Source organism: Mustelus asterias, chromosome 21 (genome assembly GCF_964213995.1).
Source record: "Mustelus asterias chromosome 21, sMusAst1.hap1.1, whole genome shotgun sequence".
Taxonomy (NCBI): Eukaryota; Metazoa; Chordata; class Chondrichthyes; order Carcharhiniformes; family Triakidae; genus Mustelus; species Mustelus asterias.
Window position 1 is genome coordinate 27,406,715 of NC_135821.1, and position 15,741 is coordinate 27,422,455.

Consider the following 15,741-nt stretch of genomic DNA (forward strand, 5'->3'; position numbering starts at 1 on the left):
AGTAACCGCATCCAATCCAATCCAATGCAAGTAAAGGCATCCAATCCACCCCATTTCCAATCCAATCCAGTCCAATCGTATCCAATCCAAATAACCGCATCCAATCCAAGTACCGGCATCCAATCCAATCCAATCCAGTCGAATCCAAGTAACGGCATCCAATCCAATCCAATCTAATCCAATGATATCCAATCCAATCCAAGTAACGGCATCCAATCCAATCCAATCCAATCCAATCCAAGTAACGGCATCCAATCCAATCCAATCCAAGTAACGGCATCCAATCGAATCCAATCCAATTCAATCCAAGTAACGGCATCCATACCAATCCAATCCAATCCAATCCAAGTAACGGCATCCCAATCCAATCCAATCCTATCCAATCCAATCCAAGTAACGGCATCCAATCCAATCCAATCCAAGTAACGGCATCCAATCCAATCCAATCGAATCCAATCATAAACCACTCCAAGTAACGGCATTCAATCCAATCCAATCCAATCCAATCCAATGCAATCCAATCCAATCCAATCCAATCCAATCCAAGTAACGGCATCCAATCCAATCCAATCCAAGTAACGGCATCCAATGTCATCCAATCCAATCCAATCCAATCCAAGTAACGGCATCCAATCGGATCGAATCCAATCCAATTCAAGTAACGGCATCCAACCCAATCCAATCCAATCCAATCCAAGTATCGGCATCCAATCCAATCCAATCCAATCCAATCCAATCCAAGTAACGGCATCCAATACAATCCAATCCAATCCAAGTAACGGCATCCAATCCAATCCAATCGAATCCAATCCAATCCAAATAACCGCATCGAATCCAATCCAATCCATTCCAAGTAACGGCTTCCAATGCAATCCAATCCAAGTAACGGCATCCAATCCAATCCAATCGAATCCAATCAAATCCATTGCAAGTAACGGCATCCAATCCAATCCAATCCAAGTACCGGCATCCAACCCAATCCAATCCAATCGAATGCAAGTAACGGCATCCAATCCAATCCAATCCAATGATATCCAATCCAATCCAAGTAACGGCATCCAATCCAATCCAATCCTATCCAAGTCACGGCATCCTATCCAATCCAATCCAATCCATTCCAATCCAAGTAACGGCATCCAATCCAATCCAATGCAATCCAATCTAATCCAATCCAAGTAACGGCATCCAATCCAATCCAATCCAATCCAATCCATTCCAAGTAACGCCATCCAATCCAATCCAATCGAATCCAATCATAAACCACTCCTAGTAACGGCATCCAATCCAATCCAATCCAATCCAATCCAATCCATTCCAATCCAAGTAACGGCATCCAATCCAATCCAATCCAATCCAATCCAATCCAATCCAATCCAAGTTACCGCATCCAAATCAATCCAATCCAATCCAATCCAAGTAACGGCTTCCAATCCAATCCAATTCAATCCAATCCAAGTAACGGCATCCAATCAAATCCAATCCAATCCAATCCAAGTAACGGCATCCAATCGAATCCAATCCAAACCAATCCAAGTAACGGCATCCAACCCAATCCAATCCAATCCAATCCAAGCAACGGCATCCTATCCAAGCCAATACAATCCAATCCAAGTAACGGCATCCAATCCAATCCAATCCAAGTAACCGCATCCAATCCAATCCAATCCAATGCAAGTGAAGGCATCCAATCCACCCCATTTCCAATCCAATCCAGTCCAATTGTATCCAATCCAAATAACCGCATCCAATCCAATCCAATCCAATCCAAGTACCGGCATCCAATCCAATCCAATCCAATCAATTCCAAGTAACGGCATCCAATTCAATCCAATCTAATCCAATGATATCCAATCCAATCCAAGTAACGGCATCCAATCCAATCCAATCCAATCCAAGTAACGGCATCCAATCCAATCCAATCCAATCCAAGTAACGGCATCCAATCGAATCCAATCCAATTCAATCCAAGTAACGGCATCCATACCAATCCAATCCAATCCAATCCAAGTAACGGCATCCCAATCCAATCCAATCCTGTCCAATCCAATCCAAGTAACGGCATCCAATCCAATCCAATCCAATCCAATCCAATCCAAGTAACGGCATTCAATCCAATCCAATCCAATCCAATCCAATGCAATCCAATCCAATCCAATCCAATCCAAGTAACGGCATCCAATCCAATCCAATCCAAGTAACGGCATCCAAACTCATCCAATCCAATCCAATCCAATCCAAGTAACGGCATCCAATCGGATCGAATCCAATACAATCCAAGTAACGGCATCCAACCCAATCCAATCCAATCCAATCCAAGTATCGGCATCCAATCCAATCCAATCCAATCCAATCCAAGTAACGGCATCCAATACAATCCAATCCAATCCAAGTAACGGCATCCAGTCCAATCCAATCGAATCCAATCCAATCCAAATAACCGCATCGAATCCAATCGAATCCATTCCAAGTAACGGCTTCCAATCCAATCCAATCCAAGTAACGGCATCCAATCCAATCCAATCCAAGTACCGGCATCCAACCCAATCCAATCCAATCGAATGCATGTAACGGCATCCAATCCAATCCAATCCAATGATATCCAATCCAATCCAAGTAACGGCATCCAATCCAATCCAATCCAATCCTATCCAAGTCACGGCATCCTATCCAATCCAATCCAATCCATCCCAATCCAAGTAACGGCATCCAATCCAATCCAATGCAATCCAATCTATTCCAATCCAAGTAACGGCATCCAATCCAATCCAATCCAATCCAATCCATTCCAAGTAACGGCATCCAATCCAATTCAATCGAATCCAACCATAAACCACTCCAAGTAACGGCATCCAATCCAATCCAATCCAATCCACGTACCGGCATCCAACCCAATCCAATCCAATCCAAGTCACGGCATCCTATCCAATACAATCCAATCCATTCCAATCCAAGGAACGGCATCCAATCCAATCCAATGCAATCCAATCTAATCCAATCCAAGTAACGGCATCCAATCCAATCAAATCCAATCGAAGTACCGCAACCAAATCAATCCAATCCAATCCAATCCAAGTAATGGCTTCCAATCCAATCCAATTCAATCCAATCCAAGTAACGGCATCCAATCCAATCCAATCCAATCCAATGCAATCCAATGCAATCTATTCCAATCCAAGTAACGGCAACCAATCCAATCCAATCCAATCCAAGTAACGGAATCCAATATAATCCAACCGAATCCAATCCAATCCAATGCAAGTAACGGCATCCAATCCAATCCAATCCAATCCACATAACGGCATCCAATCGAATCCAATCCAATCCAATACAAGTAACGGCATTCAACCCAATCCAATCCAATCCAATCCAATCCAAGTAACGGCATCCAATCCAATCCAATCCAATCCAATCCAAGTAACGCCATCCAATCCAATCCAATCCAATCCAAGTACCGGTATCCAATCCAATCCAATCGAATCCAATCCAATCCAAATAACCGCATCGAATCCAATCCAATCCAATCCATTCGAAGTAACGGCATCCAATCCAATCCAATACAAGTAACGGCATCCAATCCAATCCAATCGAATCCATTCAAATCCACTCCAGGTAACGGCATCCAATCCAATCCAATCCAAGTACCGGCATCCAACCCAATCCAATCCAATCCAATCCAAGTAACGGCATCCTATCCAATCCAATCCAATCCAATCCAATCCATTCCAATCCAAGTAACGGCATCCAATCCAATCCAATGCAATCCAATCTCATCCAATCCACGTAACGGCATCCAATCCAATCCAATCCAAGTACCGGCATCCAACCCAATCCAATCCAATCCAATCCAAGTAACGGCATCCTATCCAATCCAATCCAATCCAATCCAATCCAATCCAATCCATTCCAATCCAAGTAACGGCATCCAATCCAATCCAATCCAATCCAATCCAATCCAAGTAACCGCATCCAAATCAATCCAATCCAATCCAATCCAAGGAACGGCTTCCAGTCCAATCCAATTCAATCCAATCCAAGGAACGGCATCCAATCCAATCCAATCCAATCCAATGCAAGTAACGGCATCCTATCGAATACAATCCAATACAATCCAAGTAACGGCATCCAACCCAATCCAATCCAATCCAAGCAACGGCATCCAATCCAAGCCAATCCAATCCAATCCAATCCAATCCAAGTAACGGCATCCAATCCAATCCAATCCAATCCAAGTAACGGCATCCAATCCACCCCATTTGCAATCCAATCCAGTCCAATCGAATCCAATCCAAATAACCGCATCCAATCCAATCCAATCCAATTCAAGTACCGGCATCCAATCCAATCCAATCCATTCGAATCCAAGTAACGGCATCCAATGCAATCCAATGCAATCCAATGACATCCAATCCAATCCAAGTAACTGCATCCAATCCAATCCAATCCAAGTAACGGCATCCAATACAATCCAATCCAATCCAAGTAACGGCATCCAATCTAATCCAATCCAATCCAATCCAAGTAACGGCATCCAATCCAATCCAATCCAATCCAAGTAACGGCATTACATCCAATCCAATCCAATCCATTCCAAGTAACGGCACCCAATCCAATCCAATCCAACCCAAGTAACGGCATCCAATCCAATCCAATCCAATGCAATCCAATCCAATGCAATCCAAGTAACGGCATCCAATCCAATCCAAGTAACGGCACCCAATCCAATCCAATCCAATCCAATCCAATGCAATCCAATCCAATCCAATCCAAGTAACGGCATCCAATCCAATCCAATCCAAGTGACGGCATCCAATCCAATCCAATCCAAGTAACGGCATCCAATCTAATCCAATCCAATAGAATCCAAGTAACGGCATCCAATCCAATCCAAGTAACGGCATCCAACCGAATCGAATCCAATCCAATCCAAGTAACGGCATCAAACCCAATCCAATCCAATCCAATCCAATCCAAGTACCGGCATCCAACCCAATCCAATCCAATCCAAGTAACGGCATCCAATCTAATCCAATCCAATTCAATCCAAGTAACGGCATCCAATCCAATACAATCCAATCCAAGTAACGGCATTACATCCAATCCAATCCAATCCATTCCAAGCAACGGCACCCAATCCAATCCAATCCAACCCAAGTAACGGCATCCAATCCAATCCAATCCAATGCAATCCAATCCAATCCAATACAAGTAACGGCATCCAATCCAATCCAATCCAATTAACGGCACCCAATCCAATCCAATCCAATCCAATCCAAGTTAGGGCATCCAATCCAATCCAATCCAATTAAATGCAATCCAATCCAATCCAATCCAAGTAACGGCATCCAATCCAATTCAATCCAAGCAACGGCATCCAATCCAATCCAATCCACGTAACGGCATCCAATCCAATCCAATCGAATCCAATCATAAACCACTCCAAGTAACGGCATTCAATCCAATCCAATCCAATGCAATCCAATGCAATCCAATCCAATCCAATCCAATCCAATCCAATCCAATCCAAGTAACGGCATCCAATCCAATCCAATCCAAGTAACGGCATCCAATCTCATCCAATCCAATCCAATCCAATTCAAGTAACGGCATCCAATCGGATCGAATCCAATCCAATCCAAGTAACGGCATCCAACCCAATCCAATCCAATCCAATCCAAGCATCGGCATCCAATCCAATCCAATCCAATCCAATCCAAGTAACGGCATCCAATACAATCCAATCCAATCCAAGTAACGGCATCCAATCCAATCCAATCGAATCCAATCCAAATAACCGCATCGAATCCAATCCAATCCATTCCAAGTAACGGCTTCCAATGCAATCCAATCCAAGTAACGGCATCCAATCCAATCCAATCGAATCCAATCAAATCCATTCCAAGTAACGGCATCCAATCCAATCCAATCCAAGTACCGGCATCCAACCCAATCCAATCCAATCGAATGCAAGTAACGGCATCCAATCCAATCCAATCCAATGATATCCAATCCAATCCAAGTAACGGCATCCAATCCAATCCAATCCGATCCAAGTCACAGCATCCTATCCAATCCAATCCAATCCATTCCAATCCAAGTAACGGCATCCAATCCAATCCAATGCAATCCAATCTAATCCAATCCAAGTAACGGCATCCAATCCAATCCAATCCAATCCAATCCATTCCAAGGAACGCCATCCAATCCAATCCAATCCAATCCAATCATAAACCACTCCAAGTAACGGCATCCAATCCAATCCAATCCATTCCAATACAAGTAACGGCATCCAATCCAATCCAATCCAATCCAATCCAATCCAATCCAATCCAAGTTACCGCATCCAAATCAATCCAATCCAATCCAATCCAAGTAACGGTTTCCAATCCAATCCAATTCAATCCAATCCAAGTAACGGCATCCAATCGAATCCAATCCAAACCAATCCAAGTAACGGCATCCAACCCAATCCAATCCAATCCAATCCAAGCAACGGCATCCAATCCATGCCAATACAATCCAATCCAAGTAACGGCATCCAATCCAATCCAATCCAAGTAACCGCATCCAATCCAATCCAATCCAATGCAAGTAAAGGCATCCAATCCACCCCATTTCCAATCCAATCCAGTCCAATCGTATCCAATCCAAATAACCGCATCCAATCCAATCCAATCCAATCCAAGTACCGGCATCCAATCCAATCCAATCCAATCGATTCCAAGTAACGGCATCCAATCCAATCCAATCTAATCCAATGATATCCAATCCAATCCAATCCAATCCAAGTAACGGCATCCAATCGAATCCAATCAAATTCAATCCAAGTAACGGCATCCATACCAATCCAATCCAATCCAATCCAAGTAACGGCATCCCAATCCAATCCAATCCTATCCAATCCAATCCAAGTAACGGCATCCAATCCAATCCAATCCAATCCAATCCAAGTAACGGCATCCAATCCAATCCAATCGAATCCAATCATAAACCTCTCCAAGTAACGGCATTCAATCCAATCCAATCCAATCCAATCCAATCCAATGCAATCCAATCCAATCCAATCCAATCCAAGTAACGGCATCCAATCCAATCCAATCCAAGTAACGGCATCCAATCTCATCCAATCCAATCCAATCCAATCCAGGTAACGGCATCCAATCGGATCGAATCCAATACAATCCAAGTAACGGCATCCAACCCAATCCAATCCAATCCAATCCAAGTATCGGCATCGAATCCAATCCAATCCAATCCAATCCAAGTAACGGCATCCAATCCAATCCAATCCAATCCAAGTAACGGCATCCAATCCAATCCAATCGAATCCAATCCAATCCAAATAACCGCATCGAATCCAATCCAATCCATTCCAAGTAACGGCTTCCAATCCAATCCAATCCAAGTAACGGCATCCAATCCAATCCAATCCAAGTACCGGCATCCAACCCAATCCAATCCAATCGAATGCAAGTAACGGCATCCAATCCAATCCAATCCAATGATATCCAATCAAATCCAAGTAACGGCATCCAATCCAATCCAATCCTATCCAAGTCACGGCATCCTATCCAATCCAATCCATCCCAATCCAAGTAACGGCATCCAATCCAATCCAATGCAATCCAATCTATTCCAATCCAAGTAACGGCATCCAATCCAATCCAATCCAATCCATTCCAAGTAACGGCATCCAATCCAATCCAATCGAATCCAGTCATAAACCACTCCAAGTAACGGCATCCAATCCAATCCAATCCAATCCACGTCCCGGCATCCAATCCAAACAATCCATTCCAATCCAAGGAACGGCATCCAATCCAATCCAATGCAATCCAATCTAATCCAATCCAAGTAACGGCATCCAATCCAATCAAATCCAATCGAAGTAACCGCAACCAAATCAATCCAATCCAATCCAATCCAAGTAATGGCTTCCAATCCAATCCACTTCAATCCAATCCAAGTAACGGCATCCAATCCAATCCAATCCAATCCAATGCAATCCAATGCAATCTACTCCAATCCAAGTAACGGCATCCAATCCAATCCAATCCAATCCAAGTAACGGAATCCAATATAATCCAACCGAATCCAATCCAATCCAATGCAAGTAACGGCATCCAATCCAATCCAATCCAATCCACATAAAGGCATCCAATCGAATCCAATCCAATCCAAGTAACGGCATTCAACCCAATCCAATCCAATCCAATCCAAGTAACGGCATCCAATCCAATCCAATCCAATCCAATCCAAGTAACGGCATCCAATCCAATCCAATCCAAGTACCGGTATCCAATCCAATCCAATCGAATCCAATCCAATCCAAATAACCGCATCGAATCCAATCCAATCCAATCCATTCCAAGTAACGGCATCCAATCCAATCCAATACAAGTAACGGCATCCAATCCAATCCAATCGAATCCATTCAAATCCACTCCAGGTAACGGCATCCAATCCAATCCAATCCAATCCAAGTACCGGCATCCAACCCAATCCAATCAAATCCAATCCAAGTAACGGCATCCTATCCAATCCAATCCAATCCAATCCAATCCAATCCAATCCAATCCAATCCATTCCAATCCAAGTAACGGCATCCAATCCAATCCAATGCAATCAAATCTCATCCAATCCACGTAACGGCATCCAATCCAATCCAATCCAATCCAATCCAAGTAACCGCATCCAAATCAATCCAATCCAATTCAATCCAAGGAACGGCTTCCAATCCAATCCAATTCAATCCAATCCAAGGAACGGTATCCAATCCAATCCAATACAATCCAATGCAAGTAACGGCATCCTATCGAATACAATCCAATACAATCCAAGTAACGGCATCCAACCCAATCCAATACAATCCAAGCAACGGCATCCAATCCAAGCCAATCCAATCCAATCCAATCCAATCCAAGTAACGGCATCCAATCCAATCCAATCGAATCCAATCAAATCCATTCCAAGTAACGGCATCCAATCCAATCCAATCCAAGTACCGGCATCCAACCCAATCCAATCCAATCGAATGCAAGTAACGGCATCCAATCCAATCCAATCCAATGATATCCAATCCAATCCAAGTAACGGCATCCAATCCAATCCAATCCGATCCAAGTCACAGCATCCTATCCAATCCAATCCAATCCATTCCAATCCAAGTAACGGCATCCAATCCAATCCAATGCAATCCAATCTAATCCAATCCAAGTAACGGCATCCAATCCAATCCAATCCAATCCAATCCATTCCAAGGAACGCCATCCAATCCAATCCAATCCAATCCAATCATAAACCACTCCAAGTAACGGCATCCAATCCAATCCAATCCATTCCAATACAAGTAACGGCATCCAATCCAATCCAATCCAATCCAATCCAATCCAATCCAATCCAAGTTACCGCATCCAAATCAATCCAATCCAATCCAATCCAAGTAACGGTTTCCAATCCAATCCAATTCAATCCAATCCAAGTAACGGCATCCAATCAAATCCAATCCAATCCAATCCAAGTAACGGCATCCAATCGAATCCAATCCAAACCAATCCAAGTAACGGCATCCAACCCAATCCAATCCAATCCAATCCAAGCAACGGCATCCAATCCATGCCAATACAATCCAATCCAAGTAACGGCATCCAATCCAATCCAATCCAAGTAACCGCATCCAATCCAATCCAATCCAATGCAAGTAAAGGCATCCAATCCACCCCATTTCCAATCCAATCCAGTCCAATCGTATCCAATCCAAATAACCGCATCCAATCCAATCCAATCCAATCCAAGTACCGGCATCCAATCCAATCCAATCCAATCGATTCCAAGTAACGGCATCCAATCCAATCCAATCTAATCCAATGATATCCAATCCAATCCAATCCAATCCAAGTAACGGCATCCAATCGAATCCAATCAAATTCAATCCAAGTAACGGCATCCATACCAATCCAATCCAATCCAATCCAAGTAACGGCATCCCAATCCAATCCAATCCTATCCAATCCAATCCAAGTAACGGCATCCAATCCAATCCAATCCAATCCAATCCAAGTAACGGCATCCAATCCAATCCAATCGAATCCAATCATAAACCTCTCCAAGTAACGGCATTCAATCCAATCCAATCCAATCCAATCCAATCCAATGCAATCCAATCCAATCCAATCCAATCCAAGTAACGGCATCCAATCCAATCCAATCCAAGTAACGGCATCCAATCTCATCCAATCCAATCCAATCCAATCCAGGTAACGGCATCCAATCGGATCGAATCCAATACAATCCAAGTAACGGCATCCAACCCAATCCAATCCAATCCAATCCAAGTATCGGCATCGAATCCAATCCAATCCAATCCAATCCAAGTAACGGCATCCAATCCAATCCAATCCAATCCAAGTAACGGCATCCAATCCAATCCAATCGAATCCAATCCAATCCAAATAACCGCATCGAATCCAATCCAATCCATTCCAAGTAACGGCTTCCAATCCAATCCAATCCAAGTAACGGCATCCAATCCAATCCAATCCAAGTACCGGCATCCAACCCAATCCAATCCAATCGAATGCAAGTAACGGCATCCAATCCAATCCAATCCAATGATATCCAATCAAATCCAAGTAACGGCATCCAATCCAATCCAATCCTATCCAAGTCACGGCATCCTATCCAATCCAATCCATCCCAATCCAAGTAACGGCATCCAATCCAATCCAATGCAATCCAATCTATTCCAATCCAAGTAACGGCATCCAATCCAATCCAATCCAATCCATTCCAAGTAACGGCATCCAATCCAATCCAATCGAATCCAGTCATAAACCACTCCAAGTAACGGCATCCAATCCAATCCAATCCAATCCACGTCCCGGCATCCAATCCAAACAATCCATTCCAATCCAAGGAACGGCATCCAATCCAATCCAATGCAATCCAATCTAATCCAATCCAAGTAACGGCATCCAATCCAATCAAATCCAATCGAAGTAACCGCAACCAAATCAATCCAATCCAATCCAATCCAAGTAATGGCTTCCAATCCAATCCACTTCAATCCAATCCAAGTAACGGCATCCAATCCAATCCAATCCAATCCAATGCAATCCAATGCAATCTACTCCAATCCAAGTAACGGCATCCAATCCAATCCAATCCAATCCAAGTAACGGAATCCAATATAATCCAACCGAATCCAATCCAATCCAATGCAAGTAACGGCATCCAATCCAATCCAATCCAATCCACATAAAGGCATCCAATCGAATCCAATCCAATCCAAGTAACGGCATTCAACCCAATCCAATCCAATCCAATCCAAGTAACGGCATCCAATCCAATCCAATCCAATCCAATCCAAGTAACGGCATCCAATCCAATCCAATCCAAGTACCGGTATCCAATCCAATCCAATCGAATCCAATCCAATCCAAATAACCGCATCGAATCCAATCCAATCCAATCCATTCCAAGTAACGGCATCCAATCCAATCCAATACAAGTAACGGCATCCAATCCAATCCAATCGAATCCATTCAAATCCACTCCAGGTAACGGCATCCAATCCAATCCAATCCAATCCAAGTACCGGCATCCAACCCAATCCAATCAAATCCAATCCAAGTAACGGCATCCTATCCAATCCAATCCAATCCAATCCAATCCAATCCAATCCAATCCAATCCATTCCAATCCAAGTAACGGCATCCAATCCAATCCAATGCAATCCAATCTCATCCAATCCACGTAACGGCATCCAATCCAATCCAATCCAATCCAATCCAAGTAACCGCATCCAAATCAATCCAATCCAATCCAATCCAAGGAACGGCTTCCAATCCAATCCAATTCAATCCAATCCAAGGAACGGTATCCAATCCAATCCAATCCAATCCAATGCAAGTAACGGCATCCTATCGAATACAATCCAATACAATCCAAGTAACGGCATCCAACCCAATCCAATACAATCCAAGCAACGGCATCCAATCCAAGCCAATCCAATCCAATCCAATCCAATCCAAGTAACGGCATCCAATCCAATCCAATCCAATCCAAGTAACCGCATCCAATCCAATGCAATCCAATGCAAGTAACGGCATCCAATCCACCCCATTTGCAATCCAATCCAGTCCAATCGAATCCAATCCAAATAACCGCATCCAACCCAATCCAATCCAATTCAAGTACCGGCATTCTATCCAATCCAATCCATTCGAATCCAAGTAACGGCATCCAATGCAATCCAATGCAATCCAATGACATCCAATCCAATCCAAGTAACTGCATCCAATCCAATCCAATCCAAGTAACGGCATCCAATACAATCCAATCCAAGTAACGGCATCCAATCTAATCCAATCCAATCCAATCCAAGTAACGGCATCCAATCCAATCCAATCCAATCCAAGTAACGGCATGACATCCAATCCAATCCAATCCATTCCAAGTAACGGCACCCAATCCAATCCAATCCAACCCAAGTAACGGCATCCAATCCAATCCAATCCAATGCAATCCAATCCAGTGCAATCCAAGTAACGGCATCCAATCCAATCCAAGTAACGGCACCCAATCCAATCCAATCCAATCCAATCCAATGCAATCCAATCCAATCCAATCCAAGTAACGGCATCCAATCCAAGTGACGGCATCCAATCCAATCCAATCCAAGTAACGGCATCCAATCTAATCCAATCCAATAGAATCCAAGAAACGGCATCCAATCCAATCCAAGTAACGGCATCCAACCGAATCCAATCCAATCCAATCCAAGTAACGGCATCAAACCCAATCCAATCCAATCCAATCCAAGTACCGGCATCCAACCCAATCCAATCCAATCCAAGTAACGGCATCCAATCTAATCCAATACAATCCAATCCAAGTAACGGCATCCAATCCAATACTCTCCAATCCAAGTAACGGCATTACATCCAATCCAATCCAATCCATTCCAAGTAACGGCACCCAATCCAATCCAATCCAACCCAAGTAACGGCATCCAATCCAATCCAATCCAATGCAATCCAATCCAATCCAATCCAATCCAAGTAACGGCATCCAATCCAATCCAATCCAAGTAACGGCATCCAATCCAATCCAATCCAAGTAACGGCATCCAATCCAATCCAATCGAATCCAATCATAAACCACTCCAAGTAACGGCATTCAATCCAATCCAATCCAATCCAATGCAATCCAATCCAATCCAATCCAATCCAAGAAACGGCATCCAATCCAATCCAATCCAAGTAACGGCATCCAATCTCATCCAATCCAATCCAATCCAATCCAAGTAACGGCATCCAATCGGATCGAATCCAATCCAATCCAAGTAACGGCATCCAACCCAATCCAATCCAATCCAATCCAAGCATCGGCATCCAATCCAATCCAATCCAATCCAATCCAAGTAACGGCATCCAATACAATCCAATCCAATCCAAGTAACGGCATCCAATCCAATCCAATCGAATCCAATCCAATCCAAATAACCGCATCGAATCCAATCCAATCCATTCCAAGTAACGGCTTCCAATGCAATCCAATCCAAGTAACGGCATCCAATCCAATCCAATCGAATCCAATCAAATCCATTCCAAGTAACGGCATCCAATCCAATCCAATCCAAGTACCGGCATCCAACCCAATCCAATCCAATCGAATGCAAGTAACGGCATCCAATCCAATCCAATCCAATGATATCCAATCCAATCCAAGTAACGGCATCCAATCCAATCCAATCCTATCCAAGTCACGGGATCCTATCCAATCCAATCCAATCCATTCCAATCCAAGTAACGGCATCCAATTCAATCCAATGCAATCCAATCTAATCCAATCCAAGTAACGGCATCCAATCCAATCCAATCCAATCCATTCCAAGTAACGCCATCCAATCCAATCCAATCGAATCCAATCATAAACCACTCCAAGTAACGGCATCCAATCCAATCCAATCCAATCCATTCCAATCCAAGTAACGGCATCCAATCCAATCCAATCCAATCCAATCCAATCCAATCCAATCCAAGTTACCGCATCCAAATCAATCCAATCCAATCCAATCCAAGTAACGGCTTCCAATCCAATCCAATTCAATCCAATCCAAGTAACGGCATCCAATCAAATCCAATCCAATCCACTCCAAGTAACGGCATCCAATCGAATCCAATCCAAACCAATCCAAGTAACGGCATCCAACCCAATCCATTCCAATCCAATACAAGCAACGGCATCCAATCCAAGCCAATACAATCCAATCCAAGTAACGGCATCCAATCCAATCCAATCCAAGTAACCGCATCGAATCCAATCCAATCCAATGCAAGTAAAGGCATCCAATCCACCCCATTTCCAATCCAATCCAGTCCAATCGTATCCAATCCAAATAACCGCATCCAATCCAATCCAATCCAATCCAAGTACCGGCATCCAATCCAATCCAATCCAATCGATTCCAAGTAACGGCATCCAATCCAATCCAATCTAATCCAATGATATCCAATCCAATCCAAGTAACGGCATCCAATCCAATCCAATCCAATCCAAGTAACGGCATCCAATCCAATCCAATCCAATCCAAGTAACGGCATCCAATCGAATCCAATCAAATTCAATCCAAGTAACGGCATCCATACCAATCCAATCCAATCCAATCCAAGTAACGGCATCCCAATCCAATCCAATCCTATCCAATCCAATCCAAGTAACGGCATCCAATCCAATCCAATCCAATCCAATCCAAGTAACGGCATCCAATCCAATCCAATCGAATCCAATCATAAACCTCTCCAAGTAACGGCATTCAATCCAATCCAATCCAATCCAATCCAATGCAATCCAATCCAAACCAATCCAATGCAAGTAACGGCATCCAATCCAATCCAATCCAAGTAACGGCATCCAATCTCATCCAATCCAATCCAATCCAATCCAAGTAACGGCATCCAATCGGATCGAATCCAATACAATCCAAGTAACGGCATCCAACCCAATCCAATCCAATCCAATCCAAGTATCGGCATCGAATCCAATCCAATCCAATCCAATCCAAGTAACGGCATCCAATACAATCCAATCCAATCGAAGTAACGGCATCCAATCCAATCCAATCGAATCCAATCCAATCCAAATAACCGCATCGAATCCAATCCAATCCATTCCAAGTAACGGCTTCCAATCCAATCCAATCCAAGTAACGGCATCCAATCCAATCCAATCCAAGTACCGGCATCCAACCCAATCCAATCCAATCGAATGCAAGTAACGGCATCCAATACAATCCAATCCAATGATATCCAATCAAATCCAAGTAACGGCATCCAATCCAATCCAATCCTATCCAAGTCACGGCATCCTATCCAATCCAATCCAATCCATCCCAATCCAAGTAACGGCATCCAATCCAATCCAATGCAATCCAATCTATTCCAATCCAAGTAACGGCATCCAATCCAATCCAATCCAATCCATTCCAAGTAACGGCATCCAATCCAATCCAATCGAATCCAATCATAAACCACTCCAAGTAACGGCATCCAATCCAATCCAATCCAATCCACCTACCGGCATCCAATCCAAACAATCCATTCCAATCCAAGGAACGGCATCCAATCCAATCCAATGCAATCCAATCTAATCCAATCCAAGTAACGGCATCCAATCCAATCAAATCCAATCGAAGTAACCGCAACCAAATCAATCCAATCCAATCCAATCCAAGTAATGGCT